Source organism: Callithrix jacchus, chromosome 12 (assembly GCF_049354715.1).
Source record: "Callithrix jacchus isolate 240 chromosome 12, calJac240_pri, whole genome shotgun sequence".
Classification (NCBI taxonomy): domain Eukaryota; kingdom Metazoa; phylum Chordata; class Mammalia; order Primates; family Cebidae; genus Callithrix; species Callithrix jacchus.
The window spans coordinates 5,250,261-5,264,567 of NC_133513.1; the positions used below are offsets into that span (position 1 = coordinate 5,250,261).

At 52.4% G+C, this 14,307-nt stretch overlaps 1 protein-coding gene across 22 annotated transcripts in view; it reads right to left on the minus strand.

The window, feature by feature from the left end:
* Window positions 1-14,307, minus strand: part of ZSCAN10 (zinc finger and SCAN domain containing 10) — a 41,938-nt gene that overhangs the window by 9,580 nt on the left and 18,051 nt on the right. For 6 of the 22 annotated variants that reach the window (XM_078344464.1, XM_078344471.1, XM_078344470.1 and 3 more), the window contains exon 1: window positions 583-1,618. The exons of 9 other annotated variants lie outside the window; for them this stretch is intronic. The gene's annotated coding sequence lies outside the window, so the exon portion shown is untranslated. Of the gene's footprint in view, window positions 1-582; window positions 1,619-14,307 lie in introns of those variants that run through there. 7 more of the 22 variants (XM_078344466.1, XM_078344469.1, XM_078344458.1 and 4 more) reach the window with 3 other exon arrangements.

The following is a 14,307-nucleotide window of genomic DNA, read 5'->3' on the forward strand; positions in this document are numbered from 1 at the left end:
GAGAGTCTCCCTCCCCCCAGATCTCCAGGACAAAAGCTCTGTTAATATGCACCACTGTCGGGGGTAGGCTGGGTAGGAAGGCAGGGGAGGCTCTACAGCCACCATCCAACATTTGACCAACTTAATCTGGAGCCCGGGGTGCAGATGCCGCCACGAGACCCACCCAGATCACATGAGTGCCCAGAGCTGGGGAAGGGGACAAAGGTGGGGTCCCCGGCGGGAACACTCCCCTTCTCCCTGGACACAGTTGGCAGCTGCCCGACTTGCTGCTTGCTGGTTGGCTTCCCTCCACGTGCTGGGCTGAGCGGGCAAGGCCCATCAGTCCACCTGGGAGCACGTGAAGCCTGCCTTCTTCAGTGTCACAGGAAGTCCTGCGATCTCCCTCCTCCCCGAAGCCCCCATCGCGACAGGTCCACCAAGCTGGCTGGCACAAGGTTCCCCAGCAGACCCTCTACATCCTCCCAAGACTCTTCCAGTCCCCGCCCAGCACCAAGGCCTGGAGCTTCCCCTGCTCTCTTCAAGCTGCTGTGAGCTCCTAGCACCCGTCCTGGCAGCCTGCACCCCGGCTTCCCTCCAACTCACCACTCAGGGTCCCCACTACAGAGGCAGAGATGCTGGGAGGTTCTCTGAGGGTTCCAGGGCCACAGTCGGCCTCCACCAGCCTGGGGAAGGGCTCTGGGAAAATGGAACAGGAAGTTCCCTGCCCTAGTCCCATCCCATCCAGGTGATGAGGGGCTTCCTAGAGTTAACCCTTAAGCTCCCAGTTTGGGAGTGGGATGGGAAGAGGGCGGGGCCAGAAACAGGAAGACAAAGTGAGAAATCCAGATTTCAATCCCAGAATGTGTGAGAGTGTAACCACCCCCAAGCCAGAGCTACCACCTCCCAAATCAAGACTGGCCTGGTGCCCCTTGGGGGTCTGCCAATCTTTCTTTTGGGCTAAGAGCTAAGAGCCATTTTTAAATGCCCACGGCGTGCCGGCTTCTTTGCTAGACTTTTCATTCACGTGACTACTCTACAATGGCCTGCTGTGTGCCAGGCACCGTTACAAAGCAGGCGCTGGGGACCGAGAGAAACGGAAGGAATGAGGCCCTGCCCTCAGGGGCTTACGTTCCAGGGCACAGGAGCAGCGACCTGTGCTAGAAGATGGAACAGGAGGATGTGATGGGGCCGAGGTGCTCCATCTACACGGTCACCTAAAGTCCTCCCGAGTCCTGCCAGGCGGCTTTCTTCCCAACTTTCCCGATGACGAAGCAGTGGCTCCCCGGGAGGGAAGTGGCCACACCAACAGCGTTTGAACCCAAACTGACTCCCTGTGCTTAAGGTGCCTTCTGGGTCGTGCCCTTGGCGGCAGCTGGTGCCTCCCTGAGCGTTCAGAGCCCCCGGGGAGCCGGGACCACCTCTCCAGTGTCGGCCGGCCCTGGACCTAGACCCCTCGGTGCGTCGGGGCCAGGATCTCCTGACTGGCTCATCTGCCGGGTCTTTGTTTTCCTGCCCTTAGCACCGGAGCGCATCCTGTTCTTTATTTTAGTTGTCTAGGGCTCCTGCGGGCGACGATCTTTCTCTTTGGTGGGCTCTGCATTCTCCGCGTCCCGCGCAGCGCGCTCTCAGCCTCGGGCTCGTCCCACCGCGCAGTCCGTCCAGGGGCGAGGCCAAAAAATCCCGCCCCCAGGGAAGGGGGCCCGAAGGCCAAGGGCGGGGCGGGGTTCTGTAGGGCCGGAGGGGGCGTGCCCGGGGCGGGGTGCCGTGGCACCGGAGGGAGTGTGGCCTTGGCGGGACGAGGCAGCCACTAGAGGCTCGGGAGGGAGAGGCGTGGAGCGCAACCTGCGTGGCTGAGGACTAGAGGGTATTACAGGCCGGGCGCGGTGACTCACGCCTGTAATCCCGGGGCTTTGGGAGGCCGAGGCGGGCAGATCATCGAGGTCAGGAGTTCAAGACCAGCCTGGCCAACATGGTGAAACCCGGTCTCTACTAAAAACACAAAAATTAACCGGGCGTGGTGGTGCGCGCCTGCCACTCGGGAGGCTGAGGCAGGAGAATCGCTTGAACCCGGGAGGTGGAGGCTGCAGTTAGCCGAGAACGTGCCATTGCACTCCAACCTGGGCGACAGAGCAAGACTCCATCTAAAAAAAAAAAAAAAAAAAACGGGGAGTGTTTCCGTTGGAGTCCGCCCGGCCGGTTCCGCGGATTTCAGCGCCTTGGGGAAGGAGCCTGGCTCTCACTCTGTGCAGGTGACCTCTGTTGAGAGGGGAGGGAGCCAGAGGCCTGTGGGGAGATGGGGTGCAGGGGCTCCCCTCGGTTCTGCCGCCTCCAACGCCCGGCTGAGCCCGCACACGCGCACTCCTGCACGCCAAGCCTGGGTCGGAGGGGCCCCTAGCCCTCCAGGGCTGACCAGTGCTCCGCCGCGGCGGCCGTGGCCTTGGAGGACGCGTGGTTTCGTGCCTGAGCCCTTGCGAGCTGGGCGGCTGGACCTCGAAGCGGTCCTGTTCTGGGATGTGGTGCGGGACCCGGCAGGTACGCCCGTCTGGGTGAGGGTCCGACCCGCTGGTCTCGGCGCCCCGTGCCTGGAGCGTGCAGGAGTTTTGAGAGTCTAGGAGAGCGGACCGAGAGGGCAGCGGAAGGTTTGAGGGGGGCTGCAAAGGTGGATTCCCAGGGCCTCCCACTCTGGCGTGTCACCTTCCCTGGACACTTGTCAAAATATCGGAAACCTGCTTGACCCCAAAATCAGCGCCGAGGCAGAAAGGCAAGGTCCTGGGGGGAGAGACAAAATCCATGCTACCTTTGGGCATCCTTCCTTCCTGACCCTCTTCCCGGGTATGGGCTTTAGTTAGCATCCCTGCCCCTGGCCCACTGCGTGCAGGTATCTTTAGTTCATTCATCCATCCACTCACTCGGGAAATGCTTGCTTTCCTAGTTTGTGTGAGGCGCTGTCCCTGACCCCAAGCTTGCTGTGCGGAGTGCGGCTGACACGTGCTGCTTCCCTGAGGCTCACGAATCTGCTCCAGACCAACCCCCCCCCCGAATTCTTTTTGAATTTTATTAACTCGAATGATTTTGCAGGACAAAAGAGCTTAATGAATATTAAAAGTCCCTTCAAATTCTTCCCGGTCTTGGAAAATACACTCTCCTGTCCCAGGGTGCTGTCCACTAATAGAAATAAAAATTCTTGTGAGGTAGCACCATTAAAGAGTTAAAAGTTGGGGGGAAATAGGGGAGGGACAGCGGGGTGGGGGGTAGTTGGGGAGAGATAGCACGGGGAGAAATGCCAGATATAGGTGAAGGGGAGGAAGGCAGCAAATCACACTGCCACGTGTGTATGTATGCAACAATCTTGCATGTTCTTCACATGTACCCCCAAACCTAAAATGCAACAAAAAAATAAAAATAAATTAATTTTTTAAAAAAGAATTAAAAGGGGCTGGGCATGGTGGCTCACACCTATAATCCCAGCACTTTGGGAAGCTGAGGCGGGTGGATAATGAGGTCAAGAGATCGAGACCATCCTGGTCAACATGGTGAAACCCCGTTTCTACTAAAAATACAAAAAAAATTAGCTGGGTATGGTGGCGCGTGCCTGTAATCCCAGCTACTCGGGAGGCTGAGGCAGGAGAATTGCCTGAACCCAGGAGGCGGAGGTTGCGGTGAGCCGAGATCTAGCCATTGCAATCCAGCCTGGGTAACCAGAGCGAAACTCCATCTCAAAAAAAAAAAAAAAAAAAAAAAAGAGTTAAAAGGAAACAGGTGAGATTAATTTTAATAATACAATTTAGTTAACTCGTTATATCCAAAATGTTATTTCAACAAATACAATTACTGACATAATGCATATTTTTGTCTCATAAAAGTCTTCAAAAATCCAGTGCACTTTACAGTGAGAGCGCATCTCAGCTCTGACGCACCCCATTTCAAGCACTCAATAGCCATCTGTGGCTTTGGGGTGGTTCTGGGACCTCAGGATTGTGATGTTTCCTGTGGGGAAAGACTATTGTGGCTACTGAGGGCAGAGGAAGAACAGGCAGTGTGCAGGGCACTGGGGTCCCTTGGGAAGGGCCTTGCCTCTCCCCTGAGAACACACCTGCTTACTGAAATAATGAAGATCCTAAAGCCATCTGTAGGGAAGAAGGGGAGATGGGAAGTGAGGAAGAAGGGGAGATGGGAAGTGAGGAAGAAGGGGAGATGGGAAGTGAGGAAGAAGGGGAGATGGGAAGTGAGGAAGAAGCGAGGGGGACACCGGGGAAGGGAGAAAACGGAGCCGGGGCTGCTTGGTTTGCAGCTAATTTATGATTAAAAAGGCCCATCCAGGCTTGGCACGGTGGCTCACACCTATAATCCCAGCACTTTGAGAGGTGGAGGCGGGCAGGTCATGAGGTCGGGAGTTCAAGACCAGCCTGACCAACATGGTGAAACCCCATCTCTACAAACATTAGCCGGGTGTGGTGGTGTGCACCTGTAATCCCAGCTACTCAGGAGGCTGAGGTGTAAGAATCGCCTGAACCCAGGAGGCAGAGGTTGCAGTAAGCCGAGATCTTGCCATTGCACTCCAGCCTGGGATATGGAGCACAGCTCCGACCCCAAAAAAAACTTATATATTTTTTTACTTCCTACTTATGGAAGTAGGTTTGGGTACAGTGGCTCACACTCGTAATCCCAGCACTTTGTGAGAAAATCACTTGAGCCCAAGAGTTTGAGTCTAGCCTGGGCAACATAGTGAAACCCTGTTCTATAAATTTTTTTTTTTAGTTAGCTGGGTGTGGTGGTGTGAATCTGTAATGTCAACTACTCAGAAGGCTGACGTGGGAGGATCACTTGAGCCCATGAGTTGGGGCTGCAGTGAGCTATGATCACACCATTGCTCTCCAGCCTGGGCAACAGAGGAAGACCCTATCTCTAAAAACAAGCAAAACAAATAATACAAAAAGAAAAGGTAGAAGTTCCAAGCAGCAGGAAAAGAGCAGATGCGCAGAGTGATAAACTGAAGATCGTCGGCCCTGTGGGCTTTTCTTTTCTTTTTTTTTTTTTTTTGAGAGAGAGTTTCACCCTTGTCACCCAGGCTGGAGAGCAATGGCATGAACTGCAACCTCCGCCTCCTGGGTTCAAGTGTTTCTTCTGTCTCAGCCTCAGGAGTAGCTGGCATTACAGGTGCCCAGTACTGCGACCGGCTAATTTTTTTTTTTTTTAGACTAAGTCTCCCTCTTGTCCCCCAGGCTGGAGTGCAATGGCGCAATCTTGGCTCACTGCAACCTCCGCCTCCTGGGTTCAAGTGATTCTCCTGCCTCAGCCTCTCAAGTAGTTGGGATTACAGGCACCTGCCACCACGCCCGGCTTATTATTGTATTTTGTATTTTTAGTAGAGACAGGGTTTCACCATGTTGTCCAGGCTGGTCTCGTACTCATGACCTCAGGTGATCTGCCTGCCTTAGCCTCCCAAAGTGCTGGGATTACAGGTGTGAGCCACTGTGCCCAGCCAGGTATTAATTAGATCTTGAAACCAATTAGCAAACTTAATGTTCACAGCTGGAGGAGGACAAATGCAGGGACACAATCCCCAGGTGGGTATGAGCTAATCCTGCGGGTCGGGTTTCCTTCTTTCTGTGGACATGTCAGGGCCCCTGGGCAGTCCTGCTCCATTCTTATCGGCATGAGGAAAGTGCAGTGGTCACAGCTTGGGAAATCCAAAGATTACAATGGCCCCAAGATCCAAGCTCACTCGATTGGAGATCAGGACAAAAATAAAACACCTCCAGAAGACCTCCAACAAGGAGCAGAGGTAGAACAGGATGAAAATTAATAGGATCCGATGGGTCGTGGTGGCTCACGCCTGTAATCCCAGCACTTTGGGAGGCTGAGGTGGGCAGATCATCTGAGGCCAGCAGTTCGAGACCAGCCTGGCCAACTTGGTGAAACCCTGTCTTAACTGAAAAATAAATAAATAAATAAATACACACACACACACACACAATGAGCTGGGAGTGGTGGCGTGTGCCTGTAGTCCCAGCTACTCAGGAGGCTGAGGCAGGAGAATCCCTTGAACCTGAGAAGTGGAGTTTGCAGTGAGCCAAGATCAAACAACTGCACTCCAGCCTGGGTGACAAAGCAAGACTCTTAAAAAAAAAGAAAAGAAAAGAAAGTTAATAGGATCCATATCATGGCAATTATGTGAAGAAAGCAAGCAACTTTGAGATGGAAAATAACCCAGTTTCTAATTGTTTTTCTTTTTTAAGACAGGGTCTGGCTCTGTTGTTCAGGCTGGAGTGCCGTGGCACAATCATAGCTCACTGCAGCCGTGATCTCTTGGGCTCCAGCGATTTCTTGGGCTCCTGCCTCAGCCCCTTGAGTAGCTGGGACTACTGATGCACACCGCCCACGCCTGGCTAATTTTTTTTTTTTAATATCTTTTTGTGGAGATGGGGCGTCACTATGTTGCCCAAGCTGGTCTCAAAATCCTGGCCTCAAGCCATCCACCCACCGAGGCCTCCCAAAGTGCTAGGATTGCAGGTGTGAGCTACTGCTCCCCACCCCATCTCCAATTCCTGAGATGCTTTAACAGGACATGTCTATGTGTTATCATGTGTCCACAGAGCAGCCTGAAGAGGCCTTGGCTGCTCCCTGCCCTGGTTACCTATGGCTGTTTAATTACCTCCAATTCTTTTTTTTTTTTTTAGACGGAGTTTCACTGTTGTTACCCAGGCTGGAGTGCAATGGCACTATCTCAGCTCACCGCAACCTCTGCCTCCTGGGTTCAGGCAATTCTCCTGCCTCAGCCTCCTGAGTAGCTGAGACTATAGGCACGCGCCACCACGCCCAGCTAATTTTTGTATTTTTAGTAGAGACGGGGTTTCACCTTGTTGACCAGGAGGGTCTTGATCTCTTGACCTCGTGATCCACCCGCCTCAGCCTCCCAAAGTGCTGGGATTATAGGCGTGAGCCACCGCGCCCAGCCAATTACCCCCAATTCTTAGTGGAAAGCTTGAAATTGCTCCTTTGCTCATGATTTTGTGGGTCAGGAATGCAAGCCAGGCTTAGCTGCATGCTCTTCTCTGGGCGGCACTCAGTAGATTTACCCTCCTGGAGGGGCCGAGCTGGCTTTGCTGGGATCTGATGCTTCATGAGGGTGGATGGAGGTCTGGGCTCAAATGAACCAGAAACTGAAGTGTCAGCTGAGTTAGCCCAGAAGCAGACACCAATATGGGAGTAGTGGCTGGGCACAGTGGCTCACTCCTGTAACCCCAGCAATTTGGGAGGCTAAGGCAGGAGGATCACTTGAGCCCAGGAGTTCAAGACCAGCCTGGACAACATAGCAAGACCCTATCTCCACAAAAATTACATGGGGCCAAGTGTGGTGGCTCATGCGTGTAATCCCAGCACTTTGGGAGGTTGAGGTGGGTGGATCACCTGAGGTCAGCAGTTCGAGACCAGCCTGGCCAACATGGTGAAACCCTGTCTCTACTAAAAATACAAAAAGCAGGCTAGGGACGGTGGCTCACACCTGTAATCCCAGCATTTTGGGAGACTGAGGCGGGCAGCTCACAACCTCAGGAGTTCAAGACCAGCCTGGCCAATACGGCAAAACCCTGTTTCTACAAAAATACAAAAAAAAAAAACAACAACAAAAAAAACTAGCCAGGCATGATGGCAGGCGCCTGTAATCCCAGCTACTCAGGAGGCTGAGGCAGGAGAATCTCTTGAACCCAGGAGGCAGAGGTTGCAGTGAACCAAGATCGTGCCATTGCACTCCAGCCTGGGTGACAGGGTACGACTCTATTTCAAAATAGGGATAATAAAAAGTAATGAATGAAAACATCCTCCATCACTGACTTGTTTGGTTTAGCATTCCTGTCCTTCTGGCACTACTAGATTCTCCTGGCTCATCTCACACATTTCTTTTCTTTTCTTTTTTTTTTTTAAACAGAGTTTTGCTCCTGTTGCCCAGGCTGGAGTGTAATGGCACAATCTTGGCTCACCACAGCCTCTGCCTCCCAGGTTCAAGCGATTCTCCTGCCTCAGCCTCCTGGATAGCTGGGATTACAAGCATGCACCACCATGTCTGGATAATTTTGTATTTTTTAGTAAAGATGGGGTTTCTCCACGTTGGTCAGGCTGGTCTCGAACTCCCAACCTCAGGTGATCTGCCCGCCTTGGCCTGCCAAAGTGCTGGGATTACAGACATGAGCCACTGCGCCTGGCGAGTTCATCTCACATATATCTTACCGGAGTCCTAGAATTGGCCATTTACCTAAGGAGCCCTGGTTCTTATCCTTAATTGGTTTCTTTTTTATAAAATAGTATAGGCTGGGCGCGGTGGCTCATGCCTGTAACCCCAGCACTTTGGGAGGCCAAGGCGGGTGGATCATGAGGTCAAGAGATCGAGACCCTCCTGGTCAACATGGTGAAACCCCGTCTCTACTAAAAATACAAAAAATTAGCTGGGCATGGTGGCGTGTGCCTGTAATCCCAGCTGAGGCAGGAGAATTGCCTGAACCCAGGAGGCGGAGGTTGCGGTGAGCCGAGATCGCGCCATTGCACTCCAGCCTGGGTAACAAGAGCGAAACTCTGTCTCAAAAAATAAAAAATAAATAAATAATAAAATAAAATACTAGAACGCGTTCACAAAAATAGAATTTTTAAAAGAATGAGACAAAAACATGGAAGTTCTACATTTCTTGCACCCAATGGAGTAAGACAGATGTGACAGAAATTCATGGGAAAGGAGAGGAGGGAATCTCAAGGCTGGTGTGGGGATGGGGGTAAAAGGACAGCAAGGTGGTGCCTGGGCGTCCCTGCCATGTGCCCCTGTGAGGGGCCTCCAATAGGGTTCCTCTGATGCTGCGCTGGTCAGACTGCCTCCTACAGGCTCCCATCCCATGGCTTCAGTGAGTCTGGCTCATGTGTGAGTGAATGAAGCTGGAAACTCCACCCAACACTGGGGGTGCTTTGAGAATCAGGCAGCAGCAGCAATGAGTATTTTCAGATAATGACACAGTCCCGTTTCCTAAAAATGCACCAACCCCTAAAGGGAAAGTAATTTAATTTACCCTAATTTCCACCCCCAAGAGTCAGCCCCAAAGCCTTCATGAGGGATTATTGAGTTTAGTTCCAAGAAAGAGTCTCCTACCTGGAGGTTGCAGTGAGCCGAGATCGCGCCCCCGTACTCTAGCCTGGGCGACACAGCTGGACTCCATTTTAAAAAAAAGAAAAGAAAAAGAAAGGGCCAGCGCGGTGGCTCACGTCTATAATCCCAGCAATTTGGGAGGCTGAAGCGGGTGGATCACGAGGTCATGAGATCGAGACCATCCTGGTCAAAATGGTGAAACCCCGTCTCTACTAAAGATACAAAAAATTAGCTGGGCATGGTGGCACGTGCCTGTAATCCCAGCTACTCAGGAGGCTGAGGCAGGAGAATTGCCTGAACCCAGGAGGCGGAGGTTGTGGTGAGCCGAGATCGCGCCATTGCACTCCAGCCTGGGTAACAAGAGCGAAACTCCATCTCAAAAAAAAAAAAGAGTCTCCTTCCTGCCTATCCTGTGAGCTGTCTCAGCTCCCAGGTAGAGACAATGCATCGGATAATAGGATGTGGGGTTTTCTGGTCCTGAATTCACAGCTTGCCTGAAGCTAACAAGTTTGAACAAAGAGAGAAGTGCTGGCTGGGCACAATGGCTCAAGCCTGTAATCCCAACACTTTGGGAGACCGAGGCAGGCAGATCACTTGAGGCCAGGAGTTAGAGACGATTCTGGCCAGCATGGTGAAATACCATCTACCCAGACCAGCACGGCCGCAGAGACCCCCACCCAGGCAGCGCTGAGGGCACTGAGAAGCAGACACCCAGATAGAATAGTAAAGTAGGTCTAACGGGGGGGGGGGGGTCAACAGCCTTCTGAGCTGAGAGCCTCAGGGGCTGGCAGCATTCCGGGATGTGGGTCTTGAGCAGATTCTGATTCACATAGTTATTTTCTCTGAACAGGTGATTATTATTAACAAACAGGTGTCCTGTGTTTTCTCATAGAACCAAGATAAACTGGGTAGACAGCTGGTGCTTGCTTACCACTGATCAAGGACAAACTAGAAAGTCATCTCCATGGGGGAGGCCACGGGGGCAGGGCCACGTATCCCACGCTTTAAGTGTTGTGTTAACCGGTGTATGATTTACACATACTGTTTTGCTACTTTAGAATGCCCCAAGTAGTTTTCCACTTGGTGGAGGGGCTGGCTAGGTTTTCCTTGCCGTTGTTCTTAGCAAACAATTTATTTTAGCATACACTGAGCATTTCTCAACACTCATCTCTACTAAAAATACAAAATTAGCTGGGCATGATGGCGCGCACCTGTACTCCCAGCTACTCGGGAGCCTGAGGCTGGAGAATCACTTGAACCCAGGAGGCAAAGGTTCAGTGAGCCAAGCTTGCACCACTGCACTCCAGCCTGGGCAACTGAGCAAGACTTTCTCAAAACAAATAAAAACCCATCTCTACAAATACAAAAATTAGCGGGCATGGTGGCATTCACCTGTAGTCACAGCTACTGGTGGGCTTAGGCAGAAGGATCACCTGAGCCTGGGAGGTGGAGGCTGCCGTAAGCCGTGATCATGCCACTGCACTTCAGCCTGTCTCAAAACAAACAAAGAAGCACTTGGTGCTGCTGCCAAGGGATGCTCTTTGTGCTCTCCCCTGGGTTTGTCCAAGACAGAAATAGGCTGTTTCTCCCAACTGCGGTAGGCAGGCTGCCCAGACAGAAACCCAGGTTGAGATTCGTGAGGCAGGCTTAGGCCAGGAGCCTGGGCTGAGGATACCCCAGCGGGCAGGCGCCTGAGAAGAGCCTCCCCTCCCGCCCTATTTACAAGTTCAGGTGTCTTGTTCATTCACTAGAAAGCCACAAAGGCTCCATGGTCATAGTTATTGGGGTGCTTCCTGTCCCTGCAAGGCAAGGGTGTCAAGATGTGGGTGGTGGGTAGAAGCCTGGTTAATTGTAACAGACACATACAAAAGAATGCTCTCTAGTTAAAAAACGAGCAAGGCAACGCTGCATTTCCGCCCCATTTTTCTCCTTTTGTCCATTTTTTTAAATTTTGAACAATCTCTAAGATATATGTCACCCACACAGAAGGGACAAGTCCCAGGTAGACCATATAGTATAGTCTCATTTTTGGAACAAAACAAAACACCCGAAGCCGGGGAGTGTGGGGCCGACCCTGAGCCGGGGAGACTGTACCCGGGTGCCCCGGCAGGGGTTGGCCCCTCATGGATCGGGATCCTAGCCCAGGAGGTTGGACTCCCCCTTCGTTAAGACCCCAGGGTCCCAGACATGGAGGCGGCCTCGGCGCTCCACTGTGCAGGCCCTCGGGCAGGCAGCGTCAGTTTCCCCACGGGCAGAAGCCAACCCGAGGCTGGGGTGCCCTCACCCCGCGTGCTCCCCAAGACGATCGCCTCCGCGCCCCGGGCGGGACACGTGGGGCCCCGCGAGAAGGCCCGGCAAGCCGGAAGTTGCAATGGGGCAGCCGGACTGAAAACGCGGGGACACCGACCGGGGTCGACCGCGCTAGGGTAACCCTCCCCGCTCGGTGGAGCTGCCGGTCGGGGACGCGGACGGGAGCGCGCAGGTGAGGGCGGTGGGGCGGAGCCATAGGGGCTGCGGCCAATCACCTGCGCCTCCTGTTAGGCGGGGGCGGGGCCGTTGCCTGGGCGACGCGCTGCCGCGTCTGTGTTCTGTGAATTGCTGCGCTAGGGAGTGCCGACAGGTGTGCGCGGGGCTTGCGGGGCTCAGGCTGCTCGGAACTTGTCCTGCGGTCGAGTCGGTTTTGGGACCCGGTCGCCTTCGCGCCTCCGGGGGTGAACGGGTCACGGGCCGCTCTGGCTTTCACGCCCTGGTGTCCGGTGGCCCCGGGAATTATTTTCTTCTTTAAAAAATGTGTATTCCTTGGGTTCTACCTATCTAACACTTCTGCTGGTTTCTTTATCTTTTAGAGTTCAACATTTGCTCTGCTCTTTATTATTCTTATTTTTCTTTACCTCGCTCAATTCCTTTATTTTCCCCTATCGTCGTCTCCTTCCTTTCTTCCTACGGCAAGCAACATCGCCCTGTCTCCATCCTGGCATAGCCACTTTAATTAAGTAACCAATTATTATTATTATTATTTTGAGACGGGGTCTCACTGTCACCCAGGCTGCAGTGCAATCTCGGCTCACTGCAACCTCTGCCCCACCGGGTTCAAGCAATTCTCCTGCCTCAGCCTCCCGAGTAGCTGGGATTACAAGCGCCTGCCACCATCCTAGCTAATTTGTGTATCTTTTAAAAAAATTATTTTACTTTAGGTGCATAATGTATCTGGCATTTCTCCCCATGTTATCCCTTCCCACCCCCTAATTTGTGTATTTTTAGTAGAAACATGGGGCTTCAATATCTTGGCCAGGCTGGTCTTGTACTCTTGATTTAGTGATTCACCCGCCTCAGCCTCCCAAAGTGCTGGGTTTACAGGCGTGAGCCACTGTACCCGGCCTAATTCTTGCAGTCTTTACTTAACGGTCAGGTTGATCTCTGAGAGCAGATTACGATTATTTTACTAAAGGTGGAGTCCTCTCCTTACTGAGAGTCAGTGAAGCCCGAAGCTCTGCTAAGCACCTTCGTCCATTATAGTCAATTCTTTTTTTTTTTTTTTTTTTTGAGACGGAGTTTTGCTCTTGTCACCCAGGCTGGAGTGCAATGGCATGATCTTGGCACACTGCAACCTCCTCCTGGGTTCAGCCAATTCTCCTGCCTCAGCCTCCTGAGTAGCTGGGATTACAGGCACGCACCACCATGCCCAGCTAATTTTTTGTATTTTTAGTAGAGACGGGGTTTCACCATGTTGACCAGGATGGTCTCGATCTCTTGACCTCGTGATCCACCCGCCTCTGCCTCCCAAAGTGCTGGGATTACAGGCTTGAGCCACCGCACCCGGCCAATTTTCTGTCTTTAAATAGAGTTGAGGGTCTCATTTTGTTGCTGAGGCTGGTCAGGAACTCTTGGGGTCAAGCCAGAGTGAGCAATGAACTGAAAGCAGAAGTGTGAGGGGTCCTGGAAATGATGACACTCTTCACTCTGCCAACTAGGAGGAAAGCTGGGACTGTGTGGGGTAAAAGGGCCCCTTTCAGGAGTGAATTCCCTGGCCCTGGACACTCAGCTTTCCTCCTGGTTGGCAGAGTGAAGAGTGTCATCATTTCCAGGACCCCTCACACTTCTGCTTTCAGTTCATTGCTCACTCTGGCTTGAAAACAATACTGACTTGCTAAGCTGCATGTCCGTCTTGGCCTTGAGGATTAAACACCTGGAAGCCAGGTGTGGTAGCTTGCCCCTTTGGTCCCAGACACTCAGCAGGATGAGGCGGGAGAATTGCTTGAAGCCGGGAGTTTGAGACCAGCCTGGGTGACACATCAAGATCACATCTCTAAAAAATCAAAAACAAACAGAACACTTGGCTGGGTGCAGTGGCTCGGCCTATAATCCCAGCACTTTGGGAGGCTGAGGTGGGTGGATTGCTTGAGCCCAAGAGTTCGAGACCAGCCTGGCCAACATGGTGAAAGCCCGTCTCTACTAAAAACACAAGAATTAGCTGGCTGCAGTGGCCCTCGCCTGTAGTCCCAACTACTCAGGAGGCTGAGGCAGGAAAATTGCTTGAACCTGGGAGGTGAAGGTTGCAGTGAGCCAAGATGGTGCCGCTGCACTCCAGCCTGGGTGACAGAGCGAGACTCTGCCTCAGAAAAACAAAACAACAACAACAAAATCCCAAAAACAGAACATCTGGAAAACACCAGAGACAAACCCTAGGAGTCATTTTTCTTTCATCAAATTGACAATACCATCAATCAGAATCTTGGAACTCCTAAAACATGTTCAAGGAAATCCTAAAACATGTTCAACTCCAAAAGCAGAGTTGCAAGCTCAAATGCTCAGAGGCCGAGTAGGCATTGTGGCCACCTAGAAAGTGGGCCCCGAAGGTGGGTCCCGCATGGGCAAATGTTCTGATTTTTTTTTTTTTAAAGAATCAATTTTATAGGCCAGGTGAGGTGGCTCCCACCTGTAATCCCAGCACTTTGGGAGGCTGAGGTGGGCGGATCACCTGAGGTCAGGAGTTTGAGACCAGCCTGACCAACATGAAGAAACCCCATCTCTACTAAAAATACAAAATTATCCGGGCGTAGTGGCACACGCCTGTAATCCTAGCTACTTTGGAGGCTGAGGCAGAAGAATTGCTCGAACCCCAGAGGCGGATGTTACGGTGAGCCGAGTTGAGCCATTGCACTCCAGCCTGGGCAACAAGAGCCAAACTCAGTCTTAAAAGG